This window comes from Antechinus flavipes, chromosome 2, assembly GCF_016432865.1.
Source record: "Antechinus flavipes isolate AdamAnt ecotype Samford, QLD, Australia chromosome 2, AdamAnt_v2, whole genome shotgun sequence".
NCBI classification, from domain to species: domain Eukaryota; kingdom Metazoa; phylum Chordata; class Mammalia; order Dasyuromorphia; family Dasyuridae; genus Antechinus; species Antechinus flavipes.
The window spans coordinates 543,057,286-543,074,276 of record NC_067399.1 but is presented as its reverse complement, the minus strand read 5'-3'; the positions used below and the strand labels follow the sequence as shown (position 1 = coordinate 543,074,276).

Genomic DNA, 16,991 nt, shown 5'->3' with positions numbered 1-16,991 from the left:
CCAAAAAAAAATTTATTACAGTAGCTTAATATAGCCAAATGATTTCTTGCTTTGAATTATAATAATCCAAAAATATACATATATTTTTCTACACCTATGGAAATTTGAACTTTGAACACTCTGCATTTATACAAGTAAATATAAAATGGCTCCCTATAACTAAAGCATGGAAATGACAGGCAGCATGGTACAATGAAAAGAGCAATGGATTTTGGAGTTAGAGGATGACTCACTTTTCAAATCCCAGCTGTGTCATTTATTGTCTACAGGATACCAGGAATAAGTCACTTAACCTCACATGCCTCAGTTTTCTCATTTGTAAAATAAAGGGTATTGGGATCAGATGGCCTACACTTCAAAAGAATCAATTTTAATGTCACCATATGGGCTAAATAAACTTCTTCAGCATATGGCAGCTCCTGTTTTTCTATAGCAACAAAAAAACCCAACTACTTTCCAACATGCTTTCAGCCCTGCTGAACCTAGCCAAAATCATCTTTCCAGGTACATTAAGTATCCAGATAGTAACTTGATCCAATCTGCAAACTCACTTCTTCACCTAAAAATAATTTGCATAATATGGTGATTAAACTGGACTGGAACTGGAGAACAGTTCCACAAATAAGCTCCAACCTACATTTCCAGTTTTAGCACACTACCTTGCATGACCTCTACAATCCATTACATTCCATCTCCTCTCTTCATTACTTTGTTTATGCTGTGTCCCTTATACCTGGAATCGACTCCCTCCTTACCCCTCCAAATATCTTCCAAGTTCAAGTATATAAGAGATGTTTCCTGATCTTCCAGGCTGCTAATACTTCTTTCCCCATCTCACTATCTTTGTATTTATTTTACATATACTTATTTCTCTATGTTATTGCCCCTAATAAAATATGAGGCTCTTTAGGTCCATTTCTGTCTTTGTATCCCCAGAGACAAGGCAGTAGCTAGCAAGTTAAGAGACACTTAGGAAATGTTAACTGACAGATTAGCTCTGTAACTAATTTAGTGCTTGACCTGGAAAATGAACATATATTCTGTTGTCAATTTCCTCATTTGTAAAATAAGTTAAATCAATGATGCCTACGGATTCCTTTCCACTCTAATTCTTGATACTACAAAACTAATGACAGTGCCTGAATTCGCTTTTAAAAGAAAAAAAAAAAAAAATCAAGAGGAATATTTGAATTTGCTGCTGCATTTTATTAAAGCAATGGTTCTAATTTAGCTATACTGGGAAACATTTCACATTTGTTAATTGGTTCCACAAATAACTTTGGAACCAAATATCAACAAAAACTTAATCTATTAAAACATGTTCAATTCAGTTTACCTTCTAGATATTGTAGCTGGCAAAAGTTTTCAAAACTGGACCTAACTCCTAAAATAGTAAATGAATTTCCATCAAATTTGATGTGTTAAAGTGTGGAATGGTATATCCATTCAAAAAAGTAGTAGTTTTTATAAGCCCAAGCCAACACCAAATTAAACATTACTTTTAGCAAATTTTCAACAATCATTAATTAATTAATCAACATCAAATATCTAACGTGTAGAAAGTAAAAACATCAACAGATACAAACCTTCGAAAAGTTATTGTATAATCCTGGGCAATCTGCTTCTTTGGGTTCCAGGATCATTGTCCAAAAAATACTATTTCTAAGACATTCCCCTCCCCATTATAAAATCTAATATTCTTTAAAGTGTTTATATCTTCCTATGTCAAACTGTACAGATACTCCTGACCTCAACCCTCAGCCACTCACAAGTCTGGAGTATGTCAAAAAGTTGTGACATCCAGAAGAGAGGAGTGGAAGATCAAAAGGAATAGCCTCTTATTTTCCCAGCAAAGTGTAGTGTCTCAGATGAGAGAGAGAGAGAGAGAGAGAGAGAGAGAGAGAGAGAGAGAGAGAGAAAGAGAGAGAGAGAACAGAGTAATGGACTTGGAAGAGAGATGATATGGGATAGTCACTAGTGGGGAGCAGGGTGGATCCTGTCCCTTCCAGAATTCTGCCTATCCAGTAATTCTGTAAAATAACCTCATTTCACCCTCCCTGCCATCCTTTTAAGCTATCATCCTATGACACTCCTTCCTCATCCAAATTCCAGAAGGAGAGGGTGGGGAGAGGAAGAAGACAGAAGAAACTGTCTACATTCTTTGCTTTCACTTCCTTTTCTCTCACTTTAGTTCTCCACCTTCTGTAATCTAGCTTCCGACTTCATCATACAACAGAAACTGCATTCTCCAACATTACCAATGATCTTTTAATTGCCAAATCCGATAGATCTTTTCTCAGTCTTCATGACTCTTAACCTCTCTGCATCATTTGATACTTATGACTGCCTACTCTTCTTGAATGTTAATTCTCTCTCTCTTGAGTTTTCCAGATACTGTTCTCTCCTGCTTCTCATACTAACCATTCATTCTCAGTCTCCTTTGCTGGACCATACAAGACATGCTCCTAAAGGGTGTGTTCCCCAAGGCTCTATTCTGTTCTCGTTTCTCTCCCACTTTGTGACCCCTATTAACATCTTTGAATGATCATCTTTATTCAAAGACTCCCTATATCTAGCTTTTGTCTCTCTCCTGAGTTCTACTTTCATCTATTAAATATTTCAAAGTGGATCTTCTTGAAATATCTCAAACTCAATGGATCTAAAACAAAATTGATTGTTTTCCCTTAAACCTAATACTCTTTGAATCTACATAATTTCTTGTCAAGGGAGATACCATTCTTCCAGCCACTCAACTTACCACCTAATGGTTTGTTCTCCCTCAATACACATATCCTATCAGCTGCCAAATATAGTAAATTCTTCCTCTGCAATATTTCTATCAATCATGACCTGTCTCCAGTTCCCTCCAAAAGTCAACTATCCTAGTTTAAACTCTCATTACCTGATCTTCTTGACTCAGGCCTCTCCCCTTTTCCTTATCCATTTCACACACAAATTATTCATTTGACAATGTCAAAATGATCTTCTTAAAGCATAGCTCTGTCCACATCACTTCCTTAAATCATTAAATTTCAATGGCTTCCCAATAAACTGGGAAAACATTTTTACAGTCAAAAGTTCTGATAAAGGCCTCATTTCCAAAATATATAGAGAATTGACTAATTTATAAGAAATCAAGCCATTCTCCAATTATAAATGGTCAAAGAATACGAACAATTTTCATATGAAGAAACTGAATATATTTCTAGTCATATGAAAAGGTACTCAAAATCATTATTGAGCAGAGAAATGCAAATTAAGACAACTCTGAGATACCACTATACACCTTTCAGATTGGCTAGGATGACAGGAAAAGATAATGATGAATGTTGGAGGAATGATGGAATGATGAAGTGGGAAAACTGGGACACTGATACATTGTTGGTGGAATTGTGAACAAATCCAACCATTGTGAAGAGCGATTTGGAACTATGCCCAAAGGCATACCCTTTGATCCAGCAGTGTTTCTTAAAGAAAGGAAAGGGACCCGTATGTGCAAAAATGTTTGTGGCAGCCAGAAACTGGAAACTGAACAGATGCCCATCTTGGAGAATGGCTGAATAAATTGTGACATATGAATGTTATAGAATATTATTATTCTTAAGAAATGACTAGCAGGATGATTTCAGAGAGGTTTGGAGAGACTTACATAAGTGATGCTAAGTGAAATGAGCAGAACCAGGAGATCATTTATACACTTCAACAACAATACTATATGAGGATCAATTCCATCTGATGAAGATGGAAGTGGCTATTTCCAACAATGAGATGATCCAAATCCGTTCCAATTGTTCAGTAATGAAGAGAACCAGCTACATCCAGAGAGAGGACTATGGGAAATAAATGTGGACCACAACATAAATTTCCATTCCTTCTGTTATTGTCTGCTTGCAGTTTTATTTTCCTTTTCAAGTTATTTTTACCTTCTTTCTAAATCCAATTTTTCTTGTGAAACAAGATAACTGTATAATTACGTATACATATAGTGTATTTAACATGTATTGGTCAACCTGCCATCTAGGGGAGGGGGTGGGGGAAGGAGGAGAAAAGTTGGACCAGGTTTTGCAAGGGTCAATGTTGAAAAATTACCCATGCTTTGCAAATAAAAAGCTATAATAATAATAATAAATTTTTCACTGGCTTCCTATTACACCTCCTGCCCACCTAACTTTCTTGCCATTTCTCACATATATTTTATCTCTCATCTTCTTTGATTTTGCACATGTTGTCCCCTAGTGCCTGGAACTTAGTCCCTTCCTCTCCTCTAATCCCTTAAAATACACCTTGGCACCTTCACAGTTCATCTCAAGTGCTAATTCTTCCATGAGGTCTTTCTGATTCACTCATCTGCCAATGTTTTCTCTCAAAAGTTACCTTATGCTTATTTTGTGTATATATTTATATTATATATAATTAACATATAGACAAATTAAATTGATATTAAATATAGTATATTATATATAATGATAATAATTAGCATCTTTTATGTCATTTGGAAGTTTGCAAATCATTTGATCCTCACAACAAGCCTGAGTAAAGTAGTTATTCTCCTTTACAGATGAGGAAATTGGGGGCTAAGAGAGGTAAAATGACTTGCTCAGGACAACACATAGAGTAAAAGGCTTGATTCAAGACTCAAGCCTTCCTAATTTCAAGTCTGATACCTGTGTGTTAACAATGTCTACATCTTAAGAGCAAGAGCCATTTCATTTTTTGCTGTAGCCATCACCAGAACCCTAGCACAACATCTGACACATAACAGGCACTTAAACAATGCCTATTGTTTCATAGATTAACATCTCATTACTAAATATTTAAAAATTCTGGTCTTGCTATGCTAAAACAAAACAAAACAGCACAGTACAACAAAACTTTAGTTAGACCTAGCCACAATGTCAAGCTAGATAGATACTGTATGCCTTCCCTTTCACTATTCCTAAAAATAGTAATCTCCTATTCTACTTTCTATTCAGATTCTATTCCCAGAACAGCTACTAACTTTTCAACAAAGGAAAAAGTAAGTAAAGGGAGGCATCAGATGAAATTCACATTTACAAAGAAAGATTAAACACAAAGTCTGAAGAAGACATTCATAAAACTCTACAGGGAAAAAGCAGTTATGGGGAGGGGGAGGAAAGGCCGATAATAGTAAGAAGGAAAAAAATCACAAAACAAATTGCCTGACACTGAAAGGAGATCAAAAAGAAGGAAAAAGGAAAAGGAAATATCTAGAATATAAAGGATTACTTTAAATTGCCTCTTAGTTAACTGGGAATGACTTAACATACCGGGTATAGTATATGAATGTAATATGTATACAAATGTTATTATAAAATAGAAATTAAGTCATTATAATTTATAATTATACATCAAGAAACTGATAATTTCAGAAAATCTTATGTAGTACCAACTGAAAGGCTAAAGTGACCAGCAGGACATTCTATGCAAAGATAGCAACATTATAAAGAAAATTAACTTTCAAAAAACTCAAGAACTCAAGCTTTTTTTTAATTTTTGGTCATTTATTGAAATGACCAACCATGTTTCAAGATCTACAATGAAAACGAGGTTTCCAACTTCCTGAAAGAGGTGATGGACTATATGTGGTTTGTATATGTGTAAATACATACATATGTGTGTATATGTATATATGTTTTAACATAGCCACTGTGTGGTTTGATTTGCTTGAGTCAAATTGAGTCAACAATGATTAAAGCACCTATTCTATAGTATGAAAAGGAGAAACAAAGGCAAATAACATTACCAGCCCTCAAAGAGCTCACAGCCTAATGGAGATGACAACTGTGTACAGGCAAGAAATATACAGTATAAACTGAAGATAGGGGGAAGGACTAATAAAGGGAATTAGATAAAGGCTTCCTGAAGAAGAAAGGATTTGGCTAGGACCCAAAGGAAGTGAATATGAAGAGAGAAAGATTTCTATGCACAGTAAGTAGCTAGTGAAAATTCAGTTTGAGGATGAAGTGCCATATTCAACTTAATAGTAAGGAAGCCAGAGATATCAGATCACAGAATATGTAAAAGAGCTACAGATATTACAAATTGAATTGTTTTTTCTCTCTCATTCTCTTTCTTTATTTTTAATGCCTCCCCTGGCAGAGTGAAAGGGAGTAGCAATAATGATGCCTCCCTCCCAAAAAGCAATCAGTCTAACTTATTTGAAAATGAACAGATTAGAACAAGAAAATTCAGAAGGAAGCAAAGACAAATGAGGCAGTTTTGATAGACATTTGCAGAATTTATTATACATTTAAGAAAAAATAAGTAACATAAAATGAAATTTCATGTGGAACTCTATTCTCTACCATGTATATTCAAGATGTTCTTTAAGTTTTAAATTTTTTTAAAAGTAATTTTAAAAAGAAAAGAAATGATTTAGACATGTTTCCCACAACAACGAAGTCATTTCCCGTCTGCTAAAAACTTAATTAATTTCAATGTTTTTGTTTTTTCTGATAATTATAATGATAATCAGATAGATGAAAATATATACAATCCTTGCTTTTTACTTGAAATACAATACAAATGTATGTAGAACTAAAGCATAGGCATTCACTCAAAAAGTCAAAGGCAGAAACACCTAAGGCTCAAGCAAATAACACAGAAAATTGATCTTAATTGAAATGGCTTTCTGAATGGTCTTCTGTTTCAAGTTTCTCCATACCTAAATCATTGCTAAATCTTGTCATTTCTTCTTATCATTCTCTCAATTCACACATAGTGATAATATAAGGAAAAAACAAGTTCCAGAAAACTTGATGAAACATCAAATTAAGAAAACTTATTGCAAGGTTCTTTAAGGATGAAAATGAAAAGAGAACAAGATGGATCAAATCTATAAAGATATTTTTAAGCAGTCTTTCACCATCAAGGACAATGAAACCATTACATTCAGATTTTCTTTCTTCCTTTTTTTTTCCCTGAGGCAATTGGGGTTAAGTGACTTGCCCAGGTTCACACAGCTAGGAAATGTTAAGTGTCTAAGGTCGGATTTGAACTCATGTCCTCCTAACTTCAGGGCTGGTGCTCTATCTACTGTGCCACCTAAGCTGCTACTACATTCAGATTTTTAAAATAAAATTTTCATTGATATGTTCTGTTTCTACATCACCCAAATTTCATCTTGTATGCCTCGTCCTTTCCTTCTCTCTGAGAACGATACCTTATATTTTATTTTTTCTTTTGTTGGTCTGTCCCTAGCACTCGCTTCCCAAATGAGCATATTTAAAAATAAAGCCAGCCCTCAATACATAGATGCTCAAATCTGGAATTATGCCCAAAAAGTTATCAAATTGTGCATACCCTTTGATCCAGCAGTGTTTCTATTGGGCTTATATCCCAAAGAAATACTAAAGAAGGGAAAGGGACCTGTATGTGCTAAAATGTTTGTGGCAGCCCTGTTTGTAGTGGCTAGAAACTGGAAATTGAGGATGCCCATCAGTTGGAGAATGGCTGGGTAAAATGTGGTATATATGAATGCTATGGAATATTACTGTTCTGTAAGGAATGATCAGCAGGATGAATACAGAGAGGACTGGCGAGACTTACATGAAATCATGCTAAGTGAAATGAGCAGAACCAGGAGATCATTATACACTTCAACAACGATATTGTATGAGGATGTATTCTAATGGAAGTAGATTTCTTTGACAAAGAGACCTAACTGAGTTTCAATTGATAAATGATGGACAGAAGCAGCTACACCCAAAGAAAGAACACTGGGAAACGAACGTGAACTATCTGCATTTGTTTTTCTTCCCGGGTTATTTTTACCTTCTGAATCCAATTCTCCCTGTGCAACAAGAGAACTGTTCGGTTCTGCAAACATATATTGTATCTAGGATATACTGCAACATATCTAACTTATATAAAACCGCTTGCCATCGGGGGGGGGGGGGGGGGGGGGGGGGGAGTGGGGGGGATGGAGGGAGGGAGGGGAAAAATCGGAACAGAAACGAGTGCAAGGGATAATGTTGTAAAAAAAATTACCCTGGCATGGATTCTGTCAATATAAAGTAATTATTAAATAAAACTTTAAAAATAAATGAATGAATGAATGAATAAATAAATGAATGAATGAATAAAGTAAAAAAAAAAAAAATACATAGATGCTCAGTAAAGCAAAACAAATTCCCATATTGCCCTTGTCTAAAAGTATATCTCACGGTGCATTTTAAATTCATCACTGACAATAGTGTAGTGATATATTTCATCTTCATTCTTTTGGACTTAGAGCTTTTCAGTGTTGCTCAGTTTTAAAGTCTTTCAAAGTTGTTTTTCTTTGTAAGGGTTACTACTCTTAGGTAACTTTGCACCAATTTCAAAAGAAGTCTTCCCAGTCTCCTCTGAAACTGCCCATAATCTTCTTTGGCACAAAAATATTTCATTAAATTCATAAAATACAACTTTTAATCATTCCCCACTAGGACATTTTTTTGGTGTCCAACTTTTTTGCTACTATAAAAAGAACTGTCATAAATATTTTGTACATATTAGTAGTTCTTTCTTTGATCTCTACAAGGTACTGCTAAACAAGTCACTTAACTTCTCTTTTATTATTCTCATAATTAAAAGGGAGGTAATAATAGTATTGACCTCTCAAGGTAGTTTGTTACTTCCCAGTTTTTTCATGACTCTTGAGATTCCTGGCCTTTTGTTCCTCCCTATCAATTGCCATTTTTTTTTCTAGCTCTATAAAATATTATTTTGAGTATTTGGCATTGCAATGAACCAGTAAATTAATTTAGGTAATATTGTAATTTTTAATATAGTAGCTTGAACTAAAGATGAACAATAGTTTCTTCAAATGATTTACATTTATGTTTTTGCAAAGGGCCTTATACAATTTTGTACAATTTATGGATGAATAGTGCTAATAGCCAGCATTTACATACACTTTAAGGTTTGCAAAACACATTACAAATATCTTTATCATCACCACAAATCTGGGAGGTTGGTGGTATTATTACCCTTCTTTTACTTATGAGAAAAATTAAGTATAAATGACTTGCCAAGGGTCACATATGGATTCTAATATCAATTACTGACATGCTTAGAAAGGAAGAATGTTGTAATAGAATTTAACAGGAAGTGGACAAAAATCAGCTGAATTGCCAGGAGGAAAATACAAAGTTATTTTAATGACCAGAGCTTCTCCCCCAAGCAAAGGGCCATCTTTTAAATATTTTCTTCAAGTATTGTGGATCACCCAAAAGAAAAGAGAGAAACGTTTTGGGCTTGGCAGGAAACAACACATTACAAAAAAGGAATTACAAATGAAAAAATATAAAAATGACATCAAGGAAATGGATGAGGCAAAGGAAATAAATCTGGGTGGGATGTCATGTGCCAATATTAATTGAAAAACAATAAACAAGTCACATGTTGCTATGGTAGGTTATCTATGTAAATGAATAGAGAAAGGCATCTAATGCAACTGGGTAAACTGCAGAAACTTGGACATGAATTTATGAACATTGAATATGAATAACAATATAAGCAGCTATGGATGAGTTATGATCTACATCCTTGGAATAAAGAATTGCAGTGATGAGATAAAAAATTAGTTTGAGGTATTTGACACAAGGCTTCAATTTAACTAATAATCACCCTTCATTACAAAACCACAAACTAGCGCCTCTTCAGAGAGTATATTGATGTTTTCTTGTGATCATTGTTCTTGCTATGATATATACATACCTGTAAAATTTTTTTTTGTTTCTTTGTGACATCATCTGCCCTTAAATAGCATCACATCATCTCTAAATATATTCTTATTCTGGATGGAAGGAAGGGGATTTAATAGTTGTTTCTCTAAACCAAAATAACTATGTCCTTTAAAGGAAAACAAATATAAACAAGATATAATAAGCCAAAATAGCAACCATATATGTTTTTATTTTGTTTTCTTGGGTAGTAAGAGTGGAGGGATTTCCATTTAAGCTTTCTACACAAATGTACAGCATACACAGCCTGAAATATAGGATCAGAGAGGAATTGGATAGAATTAAACAGTGAAACCCTTGAAAGGCTTTCCAATTCTTCAAACAAAATCAAAGTGTTACAGCTAGAAGAAATCCTAGACATCATCTCATCCATCTAACTCTTTAAAATGTGTACAATGAAGCTTAAAGGAAATAAGTAGCCTAATTTATGTTACATTACTTAAGCTATAGAAGAGGCTAGAATACTAACTTCCTGACTCCCTGATAAAGCCCTCTTTTCTCCTAATACCATGCAACAATACCTTCAATCTTTCGGAGTTATCAACTCCATAGTTCATATTAATTTCTTTTCTACTGTTTTTCCTTTTTAAAGCGAAATATTTATATTCTAGGGTACTTGTGAAGTTCATAATAAAAAAACAAAATTTTAAAAATTATTAATTTACCTATCACATAGAATTCAATCAATTTTTGTTTGTCCAAATGAACAGAAATAAGTACTCTCAAAGTACGTACTTTGGGTACTCCAAATTAACAAATAATACAAAAGTGTGCTTATCTTTTGCTTTAGATTGTGTTTTTCAATTTACATTGAGATAGACATTATTTTCTGAAAACTCACTTAATAAAATAAATTTCCTCAACCTGAATTCTCTATCTTGAAATGCCAGAAATAAACAGCAGTATTCTAGAACTGATATAAAGCAGCAGCATAAATAGACCTATCCTGAATATCACACCTGTCCAGGACAACAGATAACAAAGGTTTCAATTTCAGAATCACATTCTATAGAAAGGCTAAAAATAAATAAGTAGAAAATTAAGTAAATAAATGAATGAAGGAAGGAAAAAGCAAATAAACCAAGAAACTAAAAAGTCAGCTATCAACAGAGAATATTTAATTAAGAAACTCTCAATAGTAAGGTGGGTAATTTAAGAAAACTACTATAAGCACTGTCAAATTTTGATCCTACTGAATTTATAAGTGACTATTCAAAACTGATCAATACAAAAATCCATTCCAGCTCAAATAATTTCTTTTATACGTATTATTCTCTGCTTTCAGCCATCTTAAACTGGATTTACAATAAACATTTTGAATTAAACACACCCAAAACAAAATTTTCTATTCCTCTAAACTGTCATCTACTTTCTTATATTACTGAAGAGAGCAATACCATCTTAAGTTCCTCAGGCTTGCAATCTAAATATCTTACTCAACCTTTCCACTACTATCTCTCACTTCTCAGATCTGTAACAGCTGTCGATTTCACATTTAGAAAATCTCTCCAATAGGTCGCCTCTTCTCACTTCTGACATTGCTATACCACACTAATGTAGGATCTCATCACCTCACAGGTAGGCTACTGTAAAAGCTTGTTAATGTGTCTGCTTTGTCTCAAGTCTCTCTCTATTCCAATCCATCTTTCATTAGGTCACTAACTACAGTGACTTTCCTAAAGAACAAATCAAACCATGTCACAACCCTACTCAATAAACTCCAGAGGCTCCTTGCCACTACCTCCAAGATTACATACAAAATTCTTTAATTTGGAATTTAAAGCTCTTCATATTCTAGCTTCCTCCTACATTTCAGTTTACACAAAGTAAAATTAAAAACAAGGAAACTGAGTATCAGAAAGTTTAATGATTTGCTCAGGATCAATGAACTAGTTAAATCTCAGAGCTGAGATTCAATCTCAGATCGAAAACTTTACAAGGCAGTGCTCTCATAAAATGTTTGGGAAGTTTGCATCAATTATTTGCATCTTAAAAATTTGCCCAATACTATTTTTTCCTTCTCTATTCCTATAAACACCACTCCAAGACAGATTCTTATTCCTACCCAACTGAACAGGACAAATACAGGGGACTCCAAATAGAGAATCAGAGATATAGATCATTTTCAGACACAGTCAACATGTGAATCTGTTTTGTTCCGCTATACTTATTTGTTATGAGAAGACTTCTAGGGAGATAGTTGTTGAGGGAGGGCTGGGAGGCAGAAGTTGTGATAATGATGTATAAATTAACAGCTAGCATTTACATAGGCAACTAGGTGGGGCAGGAAATGGTGCCCCGTCTAGAGTAAGGAACACTCATCTCTTCCTGATTAGAGGGGCATTATTTGTTGTTGCTCAGTCGTTTCAGTCATATTCCTCATGATCTCATTTGGGGTTTCCTTGGCAAAGGGGTCTACCATTTCCTTCTCCAGTTCATTTCACAGATGAGGAAGCTTGCCCCAGGGTCACTCAGCTAGTAAGTGTCCAAGGCCAGATTTGAACATAGGTCTTCCAGACTCCAGGTTCAATGGTCTATACAGCCACTGCATCACCTAACTGCCTTAGACAATATAAGGGGTGAGCCAATTACAACTCCACATAATTTTAACAGAAAAGTCTATATACAATCATCAAGTATTTATTAAATGCCCACAAAATGCCAGGCACTATGGTAGGCACGAAAGGTAACAATGCCACACACGAACTTTAACTTAACGTGATCTTTTTCCACATTTTGCCTAGCATAATTACTATATGTAATGAAGCACCTAAAATGCTTTCCAACTCCAGGAACAATGTTAAAAAAGCTTAATGCAAAAAATTCATAACCTCTGTGTACTTATCTTTGCATCTTTAGAAACAGACTAAATAATGATATTTATTCTGCAAGCTGCAAATCTAAAAACTGTACTATGGATTGTGTTAAGTTTATTTTGAAATATTAAAAATGCCTAGTTTACATAAACTAAACAAATCTCCTTTTTAGGTTGCTTTATACCAAGGGCACTAATCATTGTGATGTGCTGAAATGGTCTATCTATTAGGTCTTACTGGATACCCCTAAAAGGGATCCCAGGAAAGTTGAGCACTAACACCACATATAAAAAAGACAATATGCTTTTTCCATATGTATGGAAAAAAAAAAAGTAAAAATGAAGTACAGAGAGTCAATAGGGAGCCCTCTACTCAATTAATAAAAGTACCTATAAATGTACCAGACACTGCCTGCAAAAACAAAAATCATAGTCATTGCACCCCAAAAGAATTAATACACAATTTCCAACCCTTTCCTGACTTTCCCACCAATGTGAACTCCTAGAACTGTCAAAGCAATAGCCAATCAGGTCACAAAAGAAGAGTAGTTAAATTGGATTAAAGTATTTCTTGTTTTCTCCATAACTCTGAGTAGACTAGCTCAAAATTTAATTCTACTTAGGATCACAGACCTTAGATTTTAGCAGTCATTAGAGGCCATTGAGTCCAAAATTATAAGCAATAATAATCACAGTTAAGTATCAGAAGCAGGTTTTGACCAGGTCCTCTACTGCAATCAGTGCTCTTTCTGCAGCACATGATTGACCCACTCTAAGGAAACTTCTGGGGAAAAGGGGAAGGCTTTCTCTATTAGTGCTAATAAGCACTGTGCTCCAAGATTCCAGGGTCCATTCACTTATCAGATAGCAAGTCCAGCACCAGTCTTTAAGCAGAGTCTGATCTTGGACAACAATGCCCAATTCATCTTTGTAAAACACTTTTTCAAGGAAACCTGGGTTGCAGAAAATTAATTCGGTTTTTGTCCACCTTTTTCCAAGGATGAGGACTTCTTTTTAAGGTCAAAAAAAATCTCTCTCTTACCCTTCATAGAAGCCAAAATATTAATTTCTAGTGACTGAAAAAGTTCATAATCCAAGAATTCAATAATGCTTTTAAGTTAATTTGAATTTTATTGATTATAAATACTTTAATACATGAAAAAAGTGAGACATGAAATGAATTTGTTCAACACGTTCATTTGGTCTATTGAAAGTATATTTGCTTACTTATTTGATTCATGAACATGGATTCATTCTCACAATCCAAAGGTGGGAAGCCACTACTTGATGTATCAGTCCCTTTTTAGGCTGAAAATTATATTGTTCTAAGTTATATTGATTAGACAGAGAATTATAAAACTGACCATTCAAAACATCACTGGATTCAGCCCATTATCTTCAACAGAGAAGAATTATTACCCTTCATTATGTCAAGGAGGCAAGGTCATACTGATAATAAATGGTAGAACTAAGATCTCCTCAAATACTGTACAGCACTATTTTTGCTATGCCACCTTATCAAATGGAATCATTTCTCATATTAGAGTTGTTTCATTTTGCCACTAAAATGTGAGAGAATGATTTTCTAGATCCAAAACTTTAAGCTTTAAAGTTCCATCTTCAAGAGTAGTCTCCTCCCTTTCGTAAAAATTTGGTGGGTTAGGAAAACACACTTATAATTTATATTGTTCCAAGCATACATACACCACCAGCACTATGCAAAGCACAGGGAGAAATGGTTTTAACAACAATTTTAAGTTTTCCAAAGTTAAACTTCACAAGTAGTTTAAAGCACAAGAATTATCAATAGTCTTGCTGAACTTATTGATATTAAATGAACCACCACAACTTGTTAGCAAACTAAACTGCATTCATATTTTACTGATCATTTCACTAAACACATTAACTCATATGTATTAGGGCATTAGGACTAGTAAAGTTTTGAAATTTTCTTTCTATAATAAAACAAGACCATAATGGCAGGAACTTATGATCACTGCATTTATTACACAGAATGTTTTCATATCAATTAGCTGACCAAAAAAATAAAATATAGAAGTAGAATCAGGGATCTTAACTGGAATTTTATTTAAGTTCCTGGTACTTCAAGGGACTCATTATGGAGTTTCTTATATTCTAATATTAATCTATAACAGCAAAAATCAGCAAGGTCAAGAAAAATAAATCACCAATTCCACTCAATCTTACAATCATGTTTTTCATTAATGGGGCAATTACAGGTTCAAAAAATTTTGTTAGCAGATCTCATCAGTACAGTGGCAATGTAGAAAAACCCTTCAATGAAGCAGAATGACGTTTTGCCTTTACTTGTTATTATAAAAGTTCTCCTAAGGAAGCTAAACCTAATTATGGAGAATCTACTTTCCCATTAGAATATATGAAATTCAAGTCTGTAACATATTACCAAAAACGCCTATTGCTTTTTTTTTTTATCCTAACTTTAAATCCTCCTTGTTATAATTATCCAAGTTTTTGTGTCATTAAGCCTCAAAAACCTAAATTTTGAGATTTTTTTATTATGACAGTTCTTTTACATTGAGTTGTCTGTTATCCAAAGAATTGTTTAAAAGAATAAAATTTTGACACTAAAATGAATCATTTCCTCCCCCCAAATTAGCAAAATCCTTATTACATCATTTAAAGTTTTTTCTCCAATTCAATTTTAAAGATAATTTTATATTTTATTACTACTTTTGTATTTGTCTTCCACATACCAGAATTGTGTGGGCACTAAATAGATTAATATCTAGACAGGAATGAATGATTTACAGATATCATGCAAATAGCATATATAGAAACTGAAAGAAGCAAAGCAATGATCATCAGAAGGCACAAAAATCAAAGCAACTCAAGGACCTTAAGAGGTCATTTAATTCAACCATTGATAATTATCCCAAAACATTAAAAAACTATTCCAATTTTTTTAATCTCCAGACTTCCAACCTCTCTAGTAAATTCATTTCAACATGAAATGACTGTCATGAGACTAGGGAAATAGTGTATTAGTGTGGGGGCTTTGCCCTTTATATTAAATCCTAAGGTTTATGTATACATGTATACATTGTGCATAATGAGACTATCACATTCAATTTCTTCTTCTATCCCTCTCAAATCCCTAAAACAATTTCTAAACTGGCAATACAACATAACACTCTGGTTTACAGAAATATTGGTAATCAATTTTGTAAAAACTCTTCAGATAAAAAGGTGGATTTTTTTCCCCTTATGAATAATCTATCAAGAGTTCCTTCTATTTTTAAAAACCCTGTTCATTTTCAATACCACAGAGAGAATTAGGAAGGAAGGAAGGAAGGGAACCTTTTTCGTACTAGATCCAAATACAGGACAGAAAAATATTTTACTTAAAAAAATAACAGTCAAGAATGAATTGGAGGGGGGGAGGATAAGAATAAAAGAAAGGTAATGAAAAAAGAGAGCACAGTCATGATAGTGAACAAGCAAACACAATTTTAACCAGAGTGGGTGGAGAGTCTCTGTCAACTCTTTAAAAAAAAAAAAAAAAAAAAAAAAAAAAGGTATTTTCAGTAAATATTTAAATGGCAAGGGATCAGAGGACCCTGTTGAGTCAATAATCAAGGGCCACTTTTTTTAATGCTGTTTCTATGCTTCAGTTATAATTTAGAATGAGCATTCCGTCTTTTACATAATCTCTAGGAAGAAAAAAGCGCACCTGTAGCCAGGGCCCCCGGTCCAACCTCCTCCCACCCATGGATGCACCATCTACAGAATACTCCTAGGCGCTGGGCTATCAACAGCACCATCATCATACTGGACCGGCCTCTAAAGGGACCTTCTATTTCTAAAGCTATGATACTGTCCAGGCTTAAAAGACTGCGTTTAACTTCACCCACTGGTTGGAGAGGCGTTATTTAGAGAGGGGGAAATGAAAGGGTGGGAGTGGGGGTGAGGGGTGGATATAGTTTTACCCAGTTCTGAGCAAAGCCCGAAGGCAGGTAAGACACACGTTATCCCAAACTCCTTCTAGAACTCACCACCCCACAAAAGCGGGAGCCGGGGCTGGTCGAGGAGCTCCCGGTCCCCCCATCCACAGCCCAGCATCGGCCCCGGGGGACAGGGTCGGGCCGCCGCCCTCCTGCTCCTCCGGCTCCCCGAGGACCCAATGGGGGAGGGGCGCTCGTTAGCGGATAAAGGGGGAGGGTGGGGAGGGGAAGAAGAAAAGGAGAGGGAGACCAGAGGCGCGACACCCCCCATACCCACCCGCGGAGACGAAAGGGAGAGGGATGGGGTCCCTTTGCCGGTTAACCCGGGAAGCTTCGGGGTCAAATGCGGCTTCCGAACGGCCCCGGGAAGAAGAAAAGGAGGTGGGGCGGGGGGGGTGGGGTAGACAGAGAGGGTCCCAGCAGCTGCAGCCGGACCCGGGGAAGACC

General features: G+C 35.0%; 1 protein-coding gene across 1 annotated transcript in view; it reads right to left on the bottom strand.

Moving 5' to 3' along the window:
* The window catches only part of HERC1 (HECT and RLD domain containing E3 ubiquitin protein ligase family member 1), a 187,947-nt gene extending 171,256 nt beyond the window's left edge, over positions 1-16,691 (bottom strand). The window contains exon 1 of the mRNA XM_051980891.1: positions 16,596-16,691. The gene's annotated coding sequence lies outside the window, so the exon portion shown is untranslated. The remainder of the gene's footprint in view (positions 1-16,595) is intronic.
* Positions 16,692-16,991: the final 300 nt, after the last annotated feature.